Below are 21,763 nucleotides of genomic sequence, written 5' to 3'. Positions count from 1 at the left end.
AGTAGTAAAACTGGGAACAATATTATTGTATTTTATTGTATAGAGTACCTACACTTGGAAGAATATATAGACCTGGTACAATCACCTTCAATCTAATACTCTGATCCTTTCCCTGCAGTTCTCCTTTTTTGATGTTATTTTTAGACTGGGATCATTCAAGAAACAGAGCCATGCTGTCCATGTTGCTGATGACACCAAGCTGTGTGGCACAGTCGACACACTGAAGGGAAGGGATGCCGTCCAGAGGGACCTGGACAGGCTTGAGAGATGGGCCCGTGTGAACTTCATGAAGTTCAACAAGGCCAAGTGCAAGGTCCTGCACATGGGTCAAGGCAATCCCAGGCACAAATACAGGCTGGGCAGAGAATGGATTGAGAGCAGACCTGAGGAGAAGGACTTGGGGGTGTTGGTGGATGAGAAGCTCAACATGAGTTAGCAATGTGCGCTCACAGCCCAGAAGGCCAACCATATCCTGGGCTGCATCAAAAGAAGTGTGGCCAGCAGGTCGAGGGAGGTGATTCTGCCCCTCTGCTCTCATGAGACCCCACCTAGAGCACTGCATACAGCTTTGGAGTCCTCAGCACAGGAAGGACATGGACCTGTTGGAGGAAGTCCAGAGGAGGGCTACGAAGATGATGAGAGGGCTGGAGCACCTTTCCTATGAAGACAGGCTGAGAGGGTTGGGGTTGTTCAGGCTGGAGAAGAGAAGGTTCCAGGGAGACCTTACAGCAGCCTTCCAGTACTTAAAAGGGGCCTACAGGAAAGATGGGGAGGGACTCTTTATGAGGGAGTGTCATGATAGGATGAGGGGTAATGGTTTTAAACTGAAAGAGGGGAGATTTAGATTAGATATTAGGAAGAAATTCTTTACCGTGAGGGTGGTGAGGCACTGGAACAGGCTGCCCAGAGAAGTTGTGGATGCCTCATCCCTGGAAATGTTCAAGACCAGGCTGGATTGGGCTTTGAGCAACTTGGTCTATTGGAAGGTGTCCCTGCTCATGGCAGGGGGATTGGAACTCGATGGTCATAGGATGAATCATAGAATCATAGAATGGATTAGGTTGGAAGGGACTTTAAAGATCATTGAGTTCCAACCTTGTCAGTCTCTCCTCTGTGCCTGGCAAGATCATGGAGCACATCCTCCTAGAATCTCTTCTAAGGCATTTGGAAAATAAGGAGGTCTTTAAGGTCTTTTCCAACCCAAACCATTCTGTGATTCTATGTGGTCGTTTTCTCTGTTTTATTTATTACTGGATGGATGGAAGTCCAAGCAAAACTTTGATTGCTGCTTCATCAGTGACTACCAGTTTTCAGTGAGATGCACTCTTCATGTCAGAAAATGGACACTTGTAATGTTCAAAATGCTGTCACAGACATAGGAAAAAATTTACTTGGCAGTTGCACAAGAATTTGTTTATGACTTAGTAGAAAGGTTGTTATGTATTGACCAGAAAAGCTCATTCCTTTCTTTCTATTAACTGTGATCTAGCACCAGCAATAAATATGTCCTTTTTCAATAGGTTCAGTGCTTCTGCACATCTTCATCCTTCAGACCTGCTGCAATTCTTCTAAGTCAAAATCCCAAATCAAAGTAATGATAATAGACCTTTAAAATAATTTTCCCACCCCCATCCATTCTCTCCTGAAGCTGCTTATTGACAGTTGTCAAATCAAATTACAGCAATTTTAGCCCATTCCCCAAAAAGTTGTAAGATATTGAGGAAATCACACACAGGAAGTGTGTTGCAGGATTGTAAGACCTGGTCAAGATGTTATGGGTTTATATCCCATTTGGATTTAAAAGGGCTCATTCAGCAAGATGAACTTCAGTAGCTTGTACTCTGTGTTCCTTCCTAAGGCATCTCGGACGCTGCTGCAAGTTTTTAGTCTAAAACTGGTGTGGGATACATAGAGTTGCTTGCTACTTCTGTGCTCTAAAGATATATCAAGCATTGGCAGGCTGAAGTTGTAACTTTTTTTTTTTAACAACCTAAATACTTCTAATTGATTTGCAATTGAAACCATCCCAGATGGCAGAACACAAAGCAGTATCATCTTGCAGGTCCCACATGGAATGTATTGACCCTTCTGTATCTTGGAAATGAATGAGGAACTGAAGCTATTTGTTAAGGGTGGGCTGAAAGGAGCGGTTGTCATTGTTGGGTCTGATTTGCTTTTGTGTCATACAGTACTGAAGGGGATGCTAGGAGGGAAATGCCACATTAGAGCCAGTTTATTTCACTCCAACATATACCAATTGATCATTGTCAATCTAAGTCAAGATACTGTCTGGGAATAAGGAAAGTTTGGAAGAGAGGCACCCACCATGTGTGCAAAGCATGTGGCACAGAGCTGACTGTGTAGTCATCCTTTGCTGGAGAGTCTCTCATTCAAAGGTTTCCTTCTCTCTCCAGCGAGGCTTTTTATATCACTCCTTTGTGTTGCAAGGCAATTGATCCGGGGGATGAGGGGGAAGCTTTCTGTGTGATTTTCCAGGTAAAGACACCTTTGTATAGGTGCATGAAGTTCATTGCCCAGGAGCGTACAAAGAGTTGTTATGGGAGGAAAGCTTGGGCTCCCTTCTTGCACATGCAAAGCAACAAAACTTTCATTGCTATCTTGCTTCACTGCTCCTCAGCCACCTCTAGGCTCCTCTCCTCTGCTGCTCTTCATGACTTACCAAGAAAGCTGCGTGTTACCACTACAGCTCACTGCTCAACATTGGTGACCCCTTCCTTGGCTCTGCTGCAGGACCTGTCAGAAAATGTGGATTGCTGAAAGCCACAGTGTCTTTATGGAGATTCAGCTGTGCTAAGGGTATTTTTGCATCTCTACCTTTAAGGTCCTTTTCTACCCCAGGTCGTGGTGCTCAGTTTCACTGATGTACTGGACTTGGGAACAGTGGGAGGAAAAGAAAAGCAGAATATTGAACAAATGTGCATTTAAGTGAGTATAAAACCCGCTGCATCCATCTGTCTACTGTATTTAATAAAACCTGTCTTTTTTCTTCTTGCTTCAGGTTTTTTTTTTTGTGGGAGTTAAGGTCATTCAGTGATGCAGTGTGGGTCCATCTGTCTATTCATGAGCTGTTCCCAGACAACATCTAAAGTCAGTGGCTGATTTCAGTGAAATCTGACAGAGATATGTGATCCCAGAGGCCCTAGAATCTCACAAGCTCTGTGAAAATAGGGCATCAAGCAAAAGAAAAAATGTCCCTATTCCAAGAAAGGCCATTGTGTGAGCTCAACCCTTGTTATCTATCAGAGAAGCCGCGACATAATCACCAATAATGCAGATCTGTATGGAAACAGGCCTTTATGTTCCATAGCTCATGCAACATGTTGGGTTTTTTTCCTTATAACCTTGCTTATCATAGAATCATAGAATCATAGAATCATAGAATGGTTAGAGTTGGAAAGGACCTTAAAGATCATCTAGTTCCAACCCCCCTGCCATGGGCAGGGACACCTCTCACTAGAGCAGGTTGCTCAAAGCCCCATCCAGCCTGGCCTTGAACACTTCCAGGGATGGGGCATCCACAACTTCCCTGGGCAACCTGTTCCAGTGCCTCACCACCCTCACTGTAAAGAATTTCTTCCTTATATCTAATCTAAATCTCTTCTCTTCCAATTTAAAACCATTGCCCCTTGTCCTGTCACCACTCTTCCTGACAAAGAGTCCCTCTTCAGCTCTTCTGTAGGCTCCCTTCAGGTATTGATAGGCTGTTATAAGGTCTCCCCGGAGCCTTCTCTTCTCCAGGCTGAACAACCCCAGCTCTCTCAGTCTGTCTTCATAGGAGAGGTGCTCCATCCCTCTGATCATCCTCGTGGCCCTCCGCTGGACCCGTTCCAACAGGTCCATGTCCTTTCTGTGTTGAGGACTCCAAAGCTGGACACAGTACTCCAGGAGGGGTCTCACGAGCGCAGAGTAGAGGGGCAGAATCACCTCGCGAGACCTGCTGGCCACACTTCTCCTGATGCAGCCCAGGACACGGTTGGCTCTCTGGGCTGCCAGTGCACACTGCCTGCTCATGTTGAGCTTCTCATCCATAAGCACTCCCAAGTCCTTTTCCTCGGGGCTGCTCTCCAGCCATTCTCCACCCAACTTGTATTTGTGCCTGGGGTTGCCACGTCCCAGGTGCAGGACCCTGCACTTGGCTTGGTTGAACTTCATGCAATTTGCACAAGCCCACCTCTCCAGCCTGTCTAGGTCCCTCTGGATGGCATCCCTTCCCTCCAGCGTGTCAACTGCGCCACCGAGCTTGGTGTCATCAGCAAACTTGCTGAGGGTGCACTCTATCCCACTGTCCATGTCACCGACAAAGATGTTAAATAGTACTGGTCCCAGTACCGACCCCTGCGGAACACCACTCGTTACTGGCCGCCACCTGGACATTGAGCCATTGATTGTAACCCTTTGGATGCGGCCATCCAGCCAGTTCCTTATCCACCGAGTGGTCCATCCATCGAATCCATGAGTTTCCAATTTTGAGACCAGGATGTCGTGCGGGACAGTGTCAAAAGCTTTGCATAAGTCCAGGTAAATGACGTCAGTCGCTCTGCCCTTGTCTACCAAGTCTGTGGCAGTATTGTAAAAGGCCACCAAATTTGTCAGGCACGATTTGCCCTTGGTGAAGCCATGTTGGCTGTTTCCAATCACTTCTTTATTCTCCATGTGCCTTAGCAAGGATTTCAGGAGGATCTGCTCCATGATCTTGCCAGGCACAGAGGTGAGACTGACCGGCCTGTAGTTTCCCAGGTCTTCTTTGTTTCCTTTTTTGAATATTGGAGTTATGTTCCCTTTTTTCCAGTCAGTGGGAACTTCACCAGACTGCCACGATTTCTCAAATATGATGGAGAGGGGCTTAGCAACTTCGTCCGCCAGTTCTCTCAGGACCCGTGGATGGATTTCATCAGGTCCCATGGACTTATGCACCTTCAGGTTCTTTAAGAGGTCTCGAACCTCGTCTTCTTGTACTGTGGGTGGTTCTTCATTCCCAGAGCCCCTGTTCTTGCCCTCCGTGACTTGGGCAGTGTGGTTAGGGCCCTTGCCAGTGAAGACTGAGGCAAAGAAGTCATTCAGTAGCTCAGCCTTATCCACATCCTGGGTGACCAGGTCTCCCGTTTCCTTCCGGAGGGGACCCACAGCTTCCCTCGTCTCATTTTTATCCCTGATACATCTATAGAAGTTCTTCTTGTTATTTTTCACATCCCTGGCTAGATTTAGTTCTGCCTGGGCTTTCGCTTGCCTGATCAGGTTTCTGGTGACTCGGACAGCTTCTCTGTATTCTTCCCAGTCTACCTTTCCCTGCTTCCACCCTCTATAGGCCTCCTTTTTGGTCCTGAGTTTGTCCAGCAGTTCCTTGTTCATCCACGCCGGCCTACTGGCTATTTTGCCCGATTTCTTCTTTTTTGGTATGCACCTCTCCTGAGCTTGGAGGAGGCAATCCTTAAATACCACCCAGCTTTTTTGGGCCCCTCTCCCTTCCAGTTCTTTTTCCCACGCTACCTTACCAATCAGATCTCTCAGGAGATCAAAGTCTGCTCTTTTGAAGTCCAGGGTAGCCAGCTTGCTGCGCACCCTCCTTGCTGCCTTATGAATCTTGAATTCTATCATCTCATGGTCACTGCAGCCGAGGCTACCCTTGAATTTAACATTCCCAACCAGCCCCTCCTTGTTGGTGAGGACAAGGTCCAGCACTGCTCCTTTCCTCGTTGGTTCCTCTATTATTTGTAGAAGAAAGTTGTCGTCGACACATTCTAAGAACTTCCTGGATTTCCTGTGCTCTGCTGTGTATCTCCCCTCTTCCAATTAAAACCATTACCCCTAGTCCTGTCACTACATTTCCTGACAAAGAGTCCCTCTCTGGCTCTCCTGTAGGCTCCCTTCAGATATTGGAAGGCTGCTCTGAGGTCTCCCCAGAGCCTTCTCTTCTCCAGCCTGAACAACCCCAGCTCTCTCAGTCTGTCTTCATAGGGGAGGTGCTCCAGCCCTCTCATCATCTTCGTGGCCCTCCGCTGGACCCATTACAACAGGTCCATGTCCTTCCTGTGTTGAGGACTCCAAAGCTGTATGCAGTGCTCTAGGTGGGGTCTCACAAGTGCAGAGTAGAGGGGTAGAATCACCTCCCGCGACCTGCTGGCCACATTTCTTTTGATGCAGCCCAGGATTTGGTTGGCTTTCTGGGCTGCCAGTGCACATGGCTGGCTCATGTTGAGCTTCTCATCCACCATTGCTTATTTTGCCAAATTTTGCATGTATCACTCCAAGCGGACAATGTTTTTTGATTGATTGTTTTTGCTTCAGGTTTGCTTTATCTATACATAGAAGTCATACACCTTTACAGAATGCTTTACAGAAAATGTAGCATGGCTGTAATTTGAGTGGTATACATGTGGTGTCTTCATATTTTTTATTTCTGCACTAAGGGGAACCATTTACAATAGAGTGTAACACCTCTACACTGCTGTAATCATAGTCACACTATGGACTGTACAGGTGCAGAAATGACAAATCATGCCATAGAAGAATATTGCTTATCATTTTTCTTAATTGAAGTGATGGGTATTTTTCCACCCACAAGTCATATGAACTGATTTTTTACTAAAAAGGCAAATTACTTTACATACTTATGAATAATGAATTTTCACCTATCTAGAGGTTGCAATGCAGTTCATTTGGATAGTCACCCATCTGGTGTATCTTTTAACTCCTCACCTTCCAACCTTTGAGCTGGGCAATGGATTTTTATCTTTATTATATCCATAATATTTCCTTTTTATTGGGGAACATATTTCACATAATCCTAGAAAATCCTGAAAATTTGTTCTGCACCACACCACCAATGTAGTCCATGTTTCAGCTTCTATGTAATGAAGTCATATGTACATTAGGCATTCAGATATTCATAAAAAATTCTTTCTAGTGGAGTGATTTAATATAGGGCTTTACAAATTACTCTGTGCTGCTGCAAACCAGATCAGCTAGATTCAGACCTGAGTGTAGATGGGAAATATAACTTCTCCCTTGCTTCTTTTACTGTGCATGACACTTAAGATCATTTTATATAGCAATTATTCTCCCTTTGGCATAGTATTTACAGCATTGACTCATTAGTACCAAGAGATACTGTACCCATGCATGGGGGACCAAAGCCATCAGGCTACAGTTGCCTCAAAAAAGGCAGGGGTTTAATGTGTAGATCTTTATCTTTAGTAACCATAACAAACTTCACTACATTGTATTGCATATTTTGACGTTAACAATATTGAATGAAAGGGTATGACGTAAAGGAGCACCTCCCAATTGATCTATAACAATGATAACAGTTTACAGATATGGCTACTATTTCTAGAATGTAATTAGACAAAAGAAAAAAGGTGGACTTCATCTTACACCCTGTTGGATAACTGCAATGTTTGTATTGGATGCCTATGCCTCCCTTTCCAATGTCTGGACAGAAATGAGCTCTTTTACAGTACTATTCATAAAACACAACTCATAACATAACACAGAAAGAGTGTTGGATGAACTTTATCATAAAAGTTGTGGTCTTAAGGCTCGTGGAAAAGAGATTGTGTAGGGAGTGCAGCACTGCCTGTCCTTCTCAAAGCTGTACAATCTCATTATACTTTTGTCCTCTTTTCATATAATCGAAGAAACTGGAATTAGCTGAAAGCGCAGTTAAAGAAAGAAACTGAGACCATTTATATGCAATTATCTAGTTTGTTCTGATGATTATTTATTTCTCTTTTTTGATGATTAACAGTCTACAGTAAAATTATTATTTTCACAAGAGGTAGACCCAAGATTCATCTTTGTTTGTGGACATACTTATATTTGCTTATATCTTTAACTAATTGCATAAAATCTTTATCATAGTCTTGAAATTATCTCCAAAGCAGTTAAACTTTCATTTCCTTAAACAAATCTGTCAGTAATTTTACCAGGGCATCAGCCTTCCCTGAACGTGTTTCAGCCTCATGGATTTCAGTTAGATCTTGTGAAACATTGCTTGAAATTGATTGACAGAAAAGAGAAACTCCTCTAAGACAGATAATACTGCCGCATTCATTATCTTCAACAAAAAATTGGGTGTTTGAATCCCTTTTCATCTTCCTGATGCATAGATAGCAGATTAATCTGTGTATGGATGCAGACAGAACATCTGCTAACTCCTTTTGGTTCAGTAACATATTAAAAGCATCGATCAATAAGTAGACATGTGGCCTTTGAATGAGCGATAACTGTCAAAAACCGCAAGGCTTTTAAAGGCACTCTACAATAACAAATATCTGAGAGATATGTTCAGATGTTGATTGTTAAGACCAGACCATAAGATCTTTGTTCTGGATACCTTTCCATTCGTGTGTGTTTTTATGAGTTTCCCAGTGTTATGAAGGACATGAAGTATTAATAAAAACATTACTAAAGGAGAACTAATTATACTTTCAGGAAAGTAACCTCAGAGAACAATTTCATATCTGAATTTAGCAAAGATTTCTGATATTTTGCTTCTTTAGTTTTCATTGCAACAAGTGTGCATGATATCTGTGATTCCTGTACTTACTTTTGCTGGGTACTGATAGTATAACTTCAGCCATTTTGTATTTGAATAACACCTTTCAGAGACCCTTAATAGGTGACATGAACAATTCAATAGGTGTCTCATGTTTTATCCCAGCATTAGACCATTGTTTCCCACCCATCATGCATATCATTAGGAAATGATGTTTTGCTGAAAGAACGATTATGCAGATAAAAATTGATGATCAGAGGTAAATTCAGTAAAGGAGAAAGTACTAATCACATGGTGATCTGATCCCAGTTTTGAGAAATTTTTATGGCTGGAAAACTTGCTTTATATGTTCAACTAAACATGGTAGTATTATTACCCAGCTCTGTATCACCTACAAATGGAAATCACCTATCCACACAATATTCTTGAAACAGCTTGTGAAGGCATAGAGAACGAAAGAACCTGAATTAATGTGAGATAGTGTTATGTGCTTGAAGTGCAGAGAATGCTGCGGGTTAGCAGAAACATTTATTCCATTCTCATTCTGCTTGATTTTTGTCCTAACTGTCTAGCATTACAAACAAACAGGATTAAGGGAAGTGAAAGACCAGCATTTTTACGTCCAGCTATTTCAACAGTAGAGATTATCATTTGGGAAAATTTTTCTGGAGGAAGCCAATACCTTGCTGCTTTGCCTAAAGCTTAACCACTGTAAATAGTGAAGTAACCCAATGAATGCATTCAGTGAAGAATTTGTGTACGTGTGTTCTTACCAGGGTTTACATAATTCTGCTATGTCAGTAAGCTGTAGCTGTAATAGAAATTACATTGTCTCTAATGTTGGCTTTAGGCCCCTATCTGCCTTTTATCTCAACCTTAAGGTTTTTTACTTGACCTCAAACAGCAGTGCAGCCTGACTGTGGTTGGAGATCTGGTCACATCCACGTAGCAGACTGACCTGGATGCCACTGGCTTTCCAGCCAGTGTCTGCAGGGTTGGAGTCCACCCATGTGCAGATCTTAACACAGAAAGCTGATGGACAGGAATTGCACAATGCCTTGTTCCTGGCTTCTTGACCTGTCAGCATACCATCTCCTGCATTCTTCATGGAGTAGTGAGAGGTATGGAGGAGAAGCAAGTGTCTGCAGAGATGTTCTTCACAGGAATGGAAATCCCATGGCAAGGTGATGCACCTTTGGCATCATCTGGCCTTCACTGGGAATCTTGGTGCTGACAAGAAATGTACGTAGTATGTTCAAGATATAGGACCTGATGTAAATGGGCGGGGGTGGCTCATAGAAGGCAAAGCAAGCCAACTCTGAACATCAGGAGAGACAACTTCTAAGTGTTCTGTATTCTTTGGCAGTTGCAGAAAGGGTGTGCATTGAAACCAGGTTTTAATCTACTTCCAGAATAAGACTGAACAGTTCTGGCACAGAGATTGTTTCTGGTCCTGTGTTTGTAAATCAGTGCATGTGTACTTAAAGAACATAGTAAAACAGGCTCAACTCTTTGGGATAAGTCAGGTCTTTCTGAACTTGTAGCAGGTGCAGCAGCACCCTGTTCTCGGTTGTGCAAAATGAGTGTACTCGGTGAGCAGCAGCTCCTAGGGTTGATGGACATAGGGACTGCTGGAAGCCATGTTATCAAGAAAGCAGTGGAGGTATATGGGAAATTTAAAACTAAATAAAGATGATGAGGGTAGTGGCAAGACTCCTTGGGAATGTGACAGGCTTTGAATGAATAACCAGTTTCTTTCATGATGTCTGTTTTTTCCTAAAAAAGAGAAAGTAGGGGATGGGGATTCTTAGAGACCTTGCCTGTCTTTTACAGTATTCCTTTCTTTTAACTCCTGGGCTCCCTGAATTCCTACTATACTAGACTCTAACCATGTAGGCTACAGCACCAGCTTACGCCCTGCTTTTCAAAGGGAATTAATTAGCCAGGCTTTTCAAATGTGTTCATACAATTCCTAACACAAAGTTAGAAGTGGTATTTCTAACAAGTTAAAATTTACATTTGGATAATACCTTTAATCCAAAAGCATTCCCTAGAGGATTCACCAGTACACGTATGCCAGAAGCAGCATCATTTAAACAGAAAATGACTCCAGAGAAACACATCATATAATTTCTCATTCCTTGGGCAGAAATATGTAGAGATTTAAACTGCTTTCCACAGACCTCCCAGGAATTTGCATCTGTCTTAAATTTCATAGCATAGGAAATATCATAAAAGGCAACTACCAAAATGATACGGAGAGGGAAGTAAGAGCTTAAAGGACACATTGACGGCTCATGTCCTCATCAAGCCTAACCACCTGTATTTAGCCAGTATTACTGTTGCGAATAAGTTTGTGTCTTATCAGCTTGACTGTAAACGTTAATTAAACTGCTTTCTGAATTTGGTATCTTTCCAAGAACATGTATCAAATAATCTGTAGTGGCTAGCCTGTTTGCTACAGGTAATGCTGTGATACACAAGAAAAGACAAATCAATCAGGGCACAATGAACCTATCGGAAATCTGCCAAGAAAAGAGGGAATAGGTTCCAGTTGCATAAAATTTCCTCATGTTAAAGAGAATATATGCTTAAAGACAGACTTGGCATCACACTATTTCATGACAAACCTCAGAATCCTCTGGTGCCTGTCTTAAAGCAAACATAGCTGATCTTGAGAGGTTGCATGAAAAATCCCAATTTACCATTCAATTCAGTGATAACAGGATAAAGCTCTAAAGTGAGCATGGAGCTGTCAATAAAATAAACAGTGCTATGAAGGCAGAATACCTCATGGAAACACTGGAGCAGATGTCTGCTTGTCACTATGACTGCATAGGAGAGATGGCATAACTTTCAAATGTCACTGTGCCCTACTACTTTTTATTTTTCCTAAAAACCTTTGCCTTCCCTTTGAATGGATATCACATTACAGGCACAATTTTGAAAAACTGCTTTCCTAGAGGAAAGTCACCTGGAGTTTCATAAATCAGGAAAGCATAAACAAAACAGCCTAGCCAGAGCCTATAGCTTTAAAGACATCCATTATGAGGAACAGAGCAAAGGATGAAGAAAAGAATGGGATGTAGCTTTTGCTAAGTACATCAACTTTGATGAATTGCACCCGTACCCGAGAAAAGAGGAGAAACCTCCCAAACCCAAAAATGCCTTCCAATACACTTCAGTGAGAAAAAAATTCCTCTCTCTCTTTAACTCTCCCTGTGAGCAAACAGAGAGTATGGCAGCTGGGTACCTGTGGGAGGAGAATGCCACAGGACCACTGCTGTACCCTCTTAGCTCTGCTCAATATCCAGGACTTCAGAGTCTGAAAAACACACTTAGAAGCCAAATCGTGCATGAAAAGGCATGGAGGAAATGATTGCTACCTACTCTGTCCTTCAATACCTTTCTTGTCCCCGGGGCTATTGCGAGGATGGGGGAGGTATCACAACTGTAAAATCTGTTTCCAGGATTCCTCCTCCGAACTTATTTCAACCCTTCTATAGGGATCAAGCTCCATCTTCAAGTTATTCAGTTTTCTAATAGTGTTTTGGAAGACCAGTGCCAAATCCAGTACTTTCAAGGTCATGACCAGTTTATTATTTTGCCTACTTCAGTTTCCAGTTTGTATCATTCTCTTTGCATCATTGTTCTCCTCACTTCAGATTCAAACCTTTTGTGTATAGAAAAAAATGCCATAACCCCCTTTGAATCTTTGGCTAAATAAGCTATGCTCTTTTATCTTATTTTAATCAACTGCTTCATGGTCCTTACTCCTTTTGAGCTAAAACGACTCAGGAAAAAAGAAATCACATGCTAAAATACAGTTATTTTATAGAAAAAGGGAACAGATCAGACAAGTGAAGGTTTGAGTGAAAGAATCTGCAAAAAGAAATTTAGCCATTTATATTTATATTCACATATGTATATGTACAAGTGCATTTATGCACAAATTTGTTTTTCTCTCCATATAAATAGAGATTTTACACAATGAACTGTCTGAATTGTACAGGAAAACTATGAACATGATGTCTTAGTATGACAAGGAATTATGTACATTTATAATACTCAAAACCACTGCCTAAATCTCCTTTACCCTTCAGTAATTTCTGTCCAGGCAGGAGCACCTAGTCAAGAATTTTCTGTTTTCATGTGCAGTGAGAAAATACCTACATGAGGTAAAACAATGTTTTTCTTTCTGGACTATGATTGAAAATCAGAAATTTTGCTGAGTGTCTTCACAGGAATGGCATTAGTTCAGAGCACTTAGGTTTTTCTTTTTTTTTTTTTTCTTTTTTTTTTCCAATTCTGTCTTAACCCACACCATAGCCAGGAGTGCTTGAATCTGGGTTTTGGTTATGGGTAGGTTTTGTCTGTTCATTTATTTTGTTCATGGATCTTGTTAGTGCAATAAGCTAAATGAGAATAAACTCTTCCCTTTCAAACGTGTCTGAAATCTAGATCTGAATTTATTTTATGGCTGGAGCCCTTTCTTACCTTCTTGCAGCTGACAGCTAGAGAGTTAGCTCTCTGATGAGACCCTGCAGACATTCACTGTGTCTGACACGAAATAAGTGGTTTTCACAGGAATCTATGTAATCCCTATAGTGACTATTTAGTGATTATACAGTGATCTACACAAGCTCCTAAGTCTAGTCTATGCATATTACAGGGATCTAAACAAATCAAGAATACCAATATTAACTTTAAAGCTTTGTGCTTTGTACTTTGTACTTGCTCAAAGCCCCATCCAACCCAGCCTTGAACACCTCCAGGAATGGGGCATCCACAACTTCTCTGGGCAACCTGTTCCAGTGTCTCACCACCCTAACAGTAAAGAATTTCTTCCTGATCTCTGATCTAAATCTTTCCTCTTTCGGTTTAAAACCGTTATCCCTTGTCCTATCATGACACTCCCTCATAAAGAGTCCCTTCCCACATTTCCTATAGGCCCTGTTTAGGTATTGAAAGGCTGCTATAAGGTCTCCCTGGAGCCTTCTCTTCTCCAGGTTGAATGACCCCAATTGTCTCAGCCTGCCTTCATAGGAGAGGTGCTCCAGCCCTCTGATCATCTTCATTATGTTTTATGTTATGGGAAAATATCAGTATAAAATAAATGGACTGTGTTTAATATTAAGAGAAATGTATTTGTATGTTTGCTTGTATGTAAGGGCATTTCAATGCATTAAAACTATAATACTGTAACAAATAAACTGAGAAAAAAATTTACTTTTTTCACCTTTTGCCACATCAAAGAACTCATTTTAAGCCAACCTGGTGGTTCAGTATCTCCTAGTTTGGTTTTCCCATTGAAATTCCAGCAGCTAACCTTGTCAGCTGTGTCACTTATGAACTTTCATGGTTCAGAAGGTATCAACAAAAGACAAATTGCTGAATAGGAGCTCTGTCTGTCTGTTAAGGAAAACTGAGGGATGAAGATACAAGTCCTCTTTATCCAAAACTGCATGGCTAGTATTCTGCACAAACAGCTGTGTTAGTGATTTGATTTTATGACAAGCAAACAGTTCTTATTAAAAGGGATTTATTAATAGATGTAAGAGAGCCTACCTTCTGCTTTCCTGCAAGAGTCAACAATGCTAAAGCATAATATTGCATAGACTTTATTACACTCTTAACTGGCATTTGTCTGATCTTTGCTATTCACATAAGCTGCCTGATAAGGTACCATTGAGGCGTGTAACTTGTTATAAAAGCTTTATCTTTTTTCACTTGTAATCTTGTTATGTCACCATCAGATAGACTCTGAAACGTATTTATTGATTCCAATGCATTTTCTATGTCTAGTGTAACAAAACAATATGTGTTTTCTTGTTGGAAAGATAAGAAAAAGCTTCTTACATGGTTACCAGTTTTCCGAGAGCCCTAGTGAGAATACACAGGCATTTAGTAATTTCCAAAACATGCTATTTTTCCTACACAATTAAGCATCATAATTTTTGCTACCTATTTAACATCAATTTATTGCTTAGATATTGTCTGTCCCATTCCCCCCAATTCCTAACACACACACGCATGCACACAGAGTGGCCTAACTCCTTAGGTAAACTACGTTACCATTCAGCCAATTCAGCCAAATCAACATCCTCTTCATATTTTTCAACGAAATCTGCAAAATACCTCTGATCATACTGAAATTTAACCTTTTAAGATTTTGTTCAATTCCACGCAGTCCTTAGCATCTGCAGGACTAGGACTTTCAGATGTGGAATTAACCCATTCATTTCACATAGCCTTAGGTTAGCAGCTGTTCCAGCAGATTTGGGGGTATTTTTTCTTTTAGACTGTTACCTCCTATTATGTTTAATAGAAAATAGTATCCTGCCTCTTAGATAAAGAAAAAGAGATATCCATTGGTTAAAATTTTTGACTGCTCTGTAATCAGAGTTTTGCTGTTTTACCTTCCCCATCTCTTTGTGGATTTGCTAATCCAGCTCCTTAGTGGTGTTATAACAGTTCCAGCACAAGTTGAGACTGTTTGAGGTAAGCAACAACTTACCCCTTGGGCTAATGTTTTCATATAAATATTTGGAAAAATTATTTGGAATGAAACAGGTAATATTATCAGGAGGAATAAGCACCTTGGTTCTCTTTAGCTAGCTAATCTGTCACTGTTAAGCCATTGATGTAACCTGCTTTCAAAGTTTGAAATAGCTCCCATGACAACTTGCCTTAAGCTGTAAACTGGATTGTTTTGAATACAGGGAAGAAAAGCTGTAAATGTATAAAATCAATGAATCCTGGCATTCCAATGGTGTAACATTTTCCAGGATTCTGTTTATGTCATATTTTTAAGCATCCTGACCAGGAAAAAAAGTATGATTTATGGTACTTTAACCCTGAGAGCTGTCACATAAGTAGCCACTATGAAGCTAGCAATATGCTGTGCATTTTAACTACTTAGGCTATGGGGTAGCGTTCCCTGGGGTAAAAAAACAACCTCCCCAGTCTACAAGAGATCATGTTTCCTTCACATTTGTTTTTCTGGGATGTGTGTCTGATGGATTTTGGTATAACAGCTGACCATTGTCCCTATTCTTTTTCAACACCAGACCTGACTACTCTGAAGTCATTCCTGCAGTAGAAGCTAAGGATTTCTTCTTGGCAGAACTGTCTCCCACAGTGAGCTCCATATTGCTCTTTGCTGATGCTGCTCAAGGCTTTTCAATCCCCTCTGTATCAGTAGGATTTCCAACCTTGACCTATTGCTGTAAGACTCCTGGCCTTGAACGTCCATCCAGTGAATGTTGCTATGCTCCCAAGTGGGAGCAGAAAAGTGATCTTAAAAATTAAGGAGATGCCTGCTAGGAAAATAATTCTGTATAGGGACATTCACTAGTAAGAGAAACCTGGTACTTACAGCTCAGTAACTTTTTCCTCTCTCTTGTTCCTCACCAATCCCTATGTAAAGGCAGGATGGGGGATAGGAGGGGTGTCTTCATGAAGATTAGGTAAGGTAGGATAGGAAAGGTACTCAAAGTGGTAGAACAGACCACGCTAAACCTCCACCTCCCTGGCCAGTTATAAGAATGGATTAGGTTTAAGTTGAGTAACCCAGATCATCCCTTTGGGGTTACCTCTGGCTCTGCTTCATCCAGTCAGTCAAAGCAAACTTGTTAGCATAGACTTGAACAAGTTTGTTTTTAAACAGGTAACAGTGCCCCAAAAAGGAAATCTTCTAGTCTGAGTACAGCTCTGCAAACATACAACCATTGCTTCATTAACGCGGAAATGTTATCTAACTATTCCGTTTTATTTAACTATGACTTCATCTCCCCCCAAAGGGAAGTGATTAACATTCATCAATGCACATTTAGTTTTGCATAACAATTTGGCGATCATATAAAACTATTGAATTATTTTCTTAAGTTCTGCTTAATCAGGATGTTTTTAATCTAAGAAACAAACAAAGTCAAAGAAAGAAGTGTTCTTCTGAAACTGTAGCTGAAGAAAAAACAAAATCCTAACATGTAAAGATGGTAGTTTAATAATACTGTTTTATAAGTCCAACAATTTAACAACACCCTATACTATTATTTCCCCCATTGAACTAGGGGAAGTCTCCCTGAGGTCTGTAGCTGTGAACTACTGCCTAAGGTGTGACAGCTGAGCTGCTAGCAGTTTCTTTCATGTCTAAGTGTCCTTATAATACATATAATAGGTACTGTCTCTTGTTTCACAGGACTATGACACAGCATGTGTTTCCATCATGCTACGGTACAGTATGCTTCTCCACCAAGCAGACTTGTGCTCCAGCTCTTCTTCTTCGGCATCTGCCTCATGTGAACATAGAAACAGATGGAGCAAAGATCTACATGTTATTGTACATGAGGTATCACAAAATTTGTGACCAATGTTGCTATTATGCCCACCTATGATTATGCTGGGTAGGTCAAGCAGCAGGTTGTATTGTCTCATTGAAAGAGTTTAAATCAGTGTTTCTATGGAACTGACCTGCTGACTGCCTTCATGAAGAATGCAAGCACTTAGAAATCATCTTTGGTACCTTGGGAAGACGCAGTCATCTAGAGAAAGAAAAGGCATGGTTTGGGAGAGAAAAGAGATTGAAAATGAGGTCTACTGGTCCACAAGTAAGTGAAGACACTGTTAGGTATTGTTTGGTGCTGGAGAATCTTCATAACTCTTTTTCTGGAGATATTTCTTCTAGCTGCACTCATTTGTTTTTTGTAGAGATACATTTCTTTTTACAGATAGTTCTGCATAGCAACCACTGTTGTATTGACCAAATGGATAACGTCTTTCCTAGAGGAGGAATTTAAGAGGATATTAATACAATGTAAAGCCATTTTTAGTGATTCACTGTTAAGATTGGTTTTCCTATGTGTAACTGAAGGTGCTTGGGTTACCTTTTTAAACACTCACCCCTTTCAACTTCAGCCAGTCATCTCCTACTCTCATCCATGATTAACAGAGCAGGAAGACTCAGGTTTACATAAATCCACCCAGCACACTTCTCCCTTCCCATTCCTACAACTCTAATCACAGATGTTAAACATTACAGCTCTAAACAGCTCTAACCACACATGTTAAATCTTCACTGAATCATGTATCAGGAGGAAGATTAAACAACCTCGGAAGTTTCAGTTTACTTGGAGTTGTTTGGAGCAAATTGCTGAGATTTTTTTTTTCTAAAGATGTGACCAGACTCTACTAATCCCAACTGCCTATAACAGGAAAAGATTTGACTTTCCTCTCCATGTGCAAACCATTAATCTGGAAAACAATGCCTCAATTCTTAACATCTCTCCCTCCTCTCAAGTTGCCTGTTGCCATTTACTCTTCATTAACTCTTCCAGGTCTACAAATGCAGTAATCTTGGGGCTACAACATTTCTGCTGTGACCGTGGGCTGTGAGGCCACGTGCTGTTCCTGCAATTGCATCACAAGCACATGATATAGGAAAGAATGAGTAGAGGAATGAAGATAAGCAGTGGGAGAGGCAATTCAAAAGGAGCTTAGCCTCTGCAATGCAAAGCCATATCCTACTATATTCTCTTTTGGAGGAGTTGTGAAATAGGGAAAGGTCCTATATAGAAAATCATAATGCAGAATTTGAGCAACTTGAAGTTTGGCTGGTTTTGGTTCCAGTATCTGGTTTGAAAAATGCCTGGAGTCTTTCTGATTTGCTTGAGGGAGAGGACAAGTTCTGTTTTTAGGCATAAGGAACAGTGTGTGTACACGAGGTCTGTGTTTATTTAGTAACTGAAGATGGTGCATAGTGAAAGCTAGTCTAATTACTCTCACTTAGAACTTTATGAGTTTTAAATATTCTCCTTCACTTTCCTAGAGAGAAATCCCAGCTGATACAAAAGAAGATAATCTATCTCATTCCAGCCTCCTTATTCTTCTGTAAAGATGGAAGTGACCAAAACAACAGGAATGGCCGCTGAGGAACCACAATTGTTTGGGGAGGGTGTGAGTCTCACAGCATATAAAGGTAAAAACCATGCATGAAATGAGTTGGGAAGGGCACAGCACCCTGAGGAGCCTTTCATTTGCAGCATAGTTTTGAACATCCTTGAACTGACCTGTTTACACCAAAGATGGGTGGGTCCTAATCAAGGCAAGGTCTTTATTCAAGAAGAAAATTTTATCATGTTTCACTTTAGGTCTAAGTTCCACTGACTTCATATAAAGTCTCATTCAACTAATGACCAAAAAAGTGATGTTTTAAGCTTTTTTACCCGTGTTTATATTATATTCCACTGACTCTGCTCTTTTTGCTCTGATTTTCCTTTGAAAAGAACACTACAAACCATTAGCAACTCTGGTTATCAGCTGTGTTGATGCTGTTCTTGGCAATGAATGCAGGGAGACTGGAAAATGATTTTACTGATGGAATTTCCTCAATACTTTTGGCATCAGACACAATGGAGTGAACATGACTGACGTACTAAATTCACTGGGATATTTGTTTAAGACCAACCCTCTATGACTCCTGAATGTGCCTCAATCAAGAGGGATGGGCTGGAAGCTCAGTAATTAGCTTTTTAAAGGAAAAATGTCCTTTTTTTCAGGAATATACACAGCTTTAGGATCTATAAAGGCAATAGGCTGACAAAGTAAGGATTTTTCATTATTAGGACAGACATGGTCCATCAAACACTCAATACTTCTGATACGGTATCAGCACAAATGCAATCAACTTCCTGGTACTCTGTGTGTTTTGAAGTCACAGAACTGCATGCTGTAATCCTTTAAGAAACAGAGAAATTGCTCTGTGAATATAATAGGATTGAATTTTTTTTTTGTCTTAAATCTGTTTCTACCTCCTCCTCCTACCTGTTGCTTCTTGCAAAGGACTGGCAGCTACAGTTCTGGTTTCAAAAGAAAATGGCATAAACAACTATCAGTTCGAGACTGGTCCTAGACCAGACTAAATGACTGAAGTAACCAGTTTTAATTTACTTTCCTAAAAAAGACTGGAGTTCGGAGCAGCAGAATTTTCCTGAAGCAGAAGAAAAAACATGAGATGTGTGTAAGAGGTTGAGAGGTATTATATTATTGAATGTCTGAGGACAGCAAGAGAGGCAAGAGGAAGTAAATTTTGGCCATGAAGATACCTGTTTCTGACTACAAACTAAACTAAGATCAAATAAAATTTATTTGGAGGGCAGTGAGTCAATGATTAAGAGATCAGCTGCAGATAAAAGGTCCTGTCCATACTGAAGTGGAGAGGTGCAACACTTAATTCCCCAGGAAGCCAGACTTTAATGATCTCTCCAGAAGTACTAACCAGACCTGTCCAGGGCCACTAGCATCCCACCACACATGTTCCTTCTAAAACTGGGGTAGCATCTCTGCCTCTTCTTCCTACTCCTCCCTCCTCATGTTGCCTGACCCAAATCTCCCTAGAGAAGAGGATACCAGTTTAGAAAGGAGAAATTTCCCCAATTTTCCAGTAGCCAGGATTCCTACAAGATGTGAGCCAATGTACAGGCAGCAAGTCCATAGCTTTGGCTTCAGCCATTCCACAGCAGTTTCCATCTGCATGTGCCTAGGCTTAGGGACATACAAAGTACAAGAAAAAAAAAAAAAAAGCTGGGGGGGTGTGGAAGTCTCCATGCGTGTGCATGCTGTCAAGTCGGTAGCCAGATGTAATTTGGTGAGTGGTAGACATGGCCTACAGGACTGCTAGAACATTGTGAATCCAGGCAGTGACTTGTATTGCTTACACCTGGAGCTGCCAGAAATTAATCCACGGGCTGGAAGAAGGTCCTTGGATAATCTTGAACTTTTTGCAGCTCCCTCCCTCTCCCTCCCCACCAAACACTCCTACCACATGCAAATAAGGCAGCTGAGGTGCAGGAATCATTCTCAGAGAGTGCTCCCAGCTGGTGAGGGAAAGGAGATCAGGCAATCCCTGCAGGCTTTTGCGATATCCTTCAGTATAGACTCCTCCCACCCACTTCCCTACCATGTAGCTTTTTGAGCTATCTTAAAGAGGAAATGTGTTGACGAGTTTTAGCAAAGTCTGACTGGGATTGCTGTAAATCTAAAGCACCCATTGGGTTGGAGGTCCTGCAGAGCAGATGGTGACACTGGGAGTGGTGATGAAAATGCAACACTGGAACTCTTTCACTCTTTCTGGGAGAGAGGTTGTGCCAAGAACATGTAATTGAGGGACAAAGGGAAAAGCCAGCATTAAAATCCCCATCTACTCGGGGAAGCTTAGAGCCAAATGGGCTCATTGTAGTGCCCAAATACATCAGGCTGGGCACCACCTAGTTCTGTGACAGATGCACTAATTCAAAACACTGGGCTTCTTTCTTCTACTTGCAGCAAGTTAAAAAAAAAATAACCACATGAAGAGAGTGACAAAATGCCAACACTGACTTTAAAAGGCTGTAAACATGGAATAGAGAGGTTTTCCCCTCTGCTTACACGTGCTAGGAGCACTATGTAACTTTGTTTTGTAAGAAACACACCGATCTCCTGACACTGAAAAAAAAATAGACGTTGGCTGCAAAAATTGGAGAGCCAGGAATGTATTATACAGGAACGGGTCTTGCCAAGGTAAGCAAAGTCCAAACAACCCACACTTCCCAAATTATCTTTCTTTCCTGCTTAATGCACTGTAAATGAAATTCAGTTGGACTTTGACACTACTGTGGGCTGGATTCAATCCCATTTACATAGTGCATAGATAGGAACAGATGGTAAAATGATATTGTTTGAACAAATAGCTCACTTCCTTTGCAATAATTCTTATGATTGTTAACATATTAATAATTATAGTCATGCATTGCATGTATAATAGTGCCTTTCTTCACCAAGAATCCTAATGCTCTTATGAAATAAAGTGATTGTACTGTGTATGCTATCTTAACTGAAAACATATCCGACACCACAGCTCTGCCTGTAAGTCATGCTTTAAAACATAAGGAGCTTAACTTTCCTACCAATCCATTGCATTTTCAGTACCATTTTTATTGTTAAATATGCCTCTGCTCACTCCTCCACAGAGCTTATAAAATGCTTTCTACTAAAATAAACGTGTAAGAAATCTGCAGCGTTAGGCAATCCTCCTTTTCTATTCAGTGCTGCAGTCATTCGAGTTAAGTTTGATTTGCCTCGATTTTCGAAAAAACAAGACAAAAATCAGTGGTGGAAAAAAGCCTCCTTAATGAACAATATTAGTATTTCAATGGTTCCGTTCAGCCATTACTGTTGACACTCTGGGTGTGCAGAGAACATGAGGTAAGC

Source organism: Numenius arquata, chromosome 6, assembly GCF_964106895.1.
Source record: "Numenius arquata chromosome 6, bNumArq3.hap1.1, whole genome shotgun sequence".
Taxonomy (NCBI): Eukaryota; Metazoa; Chordata; class Aves; order Charadriiformes; family Scolopacidae; genus Numenius; species Numenius arquata.
This window is presented reverse-complemented; position numbering follows the sequence as displayed.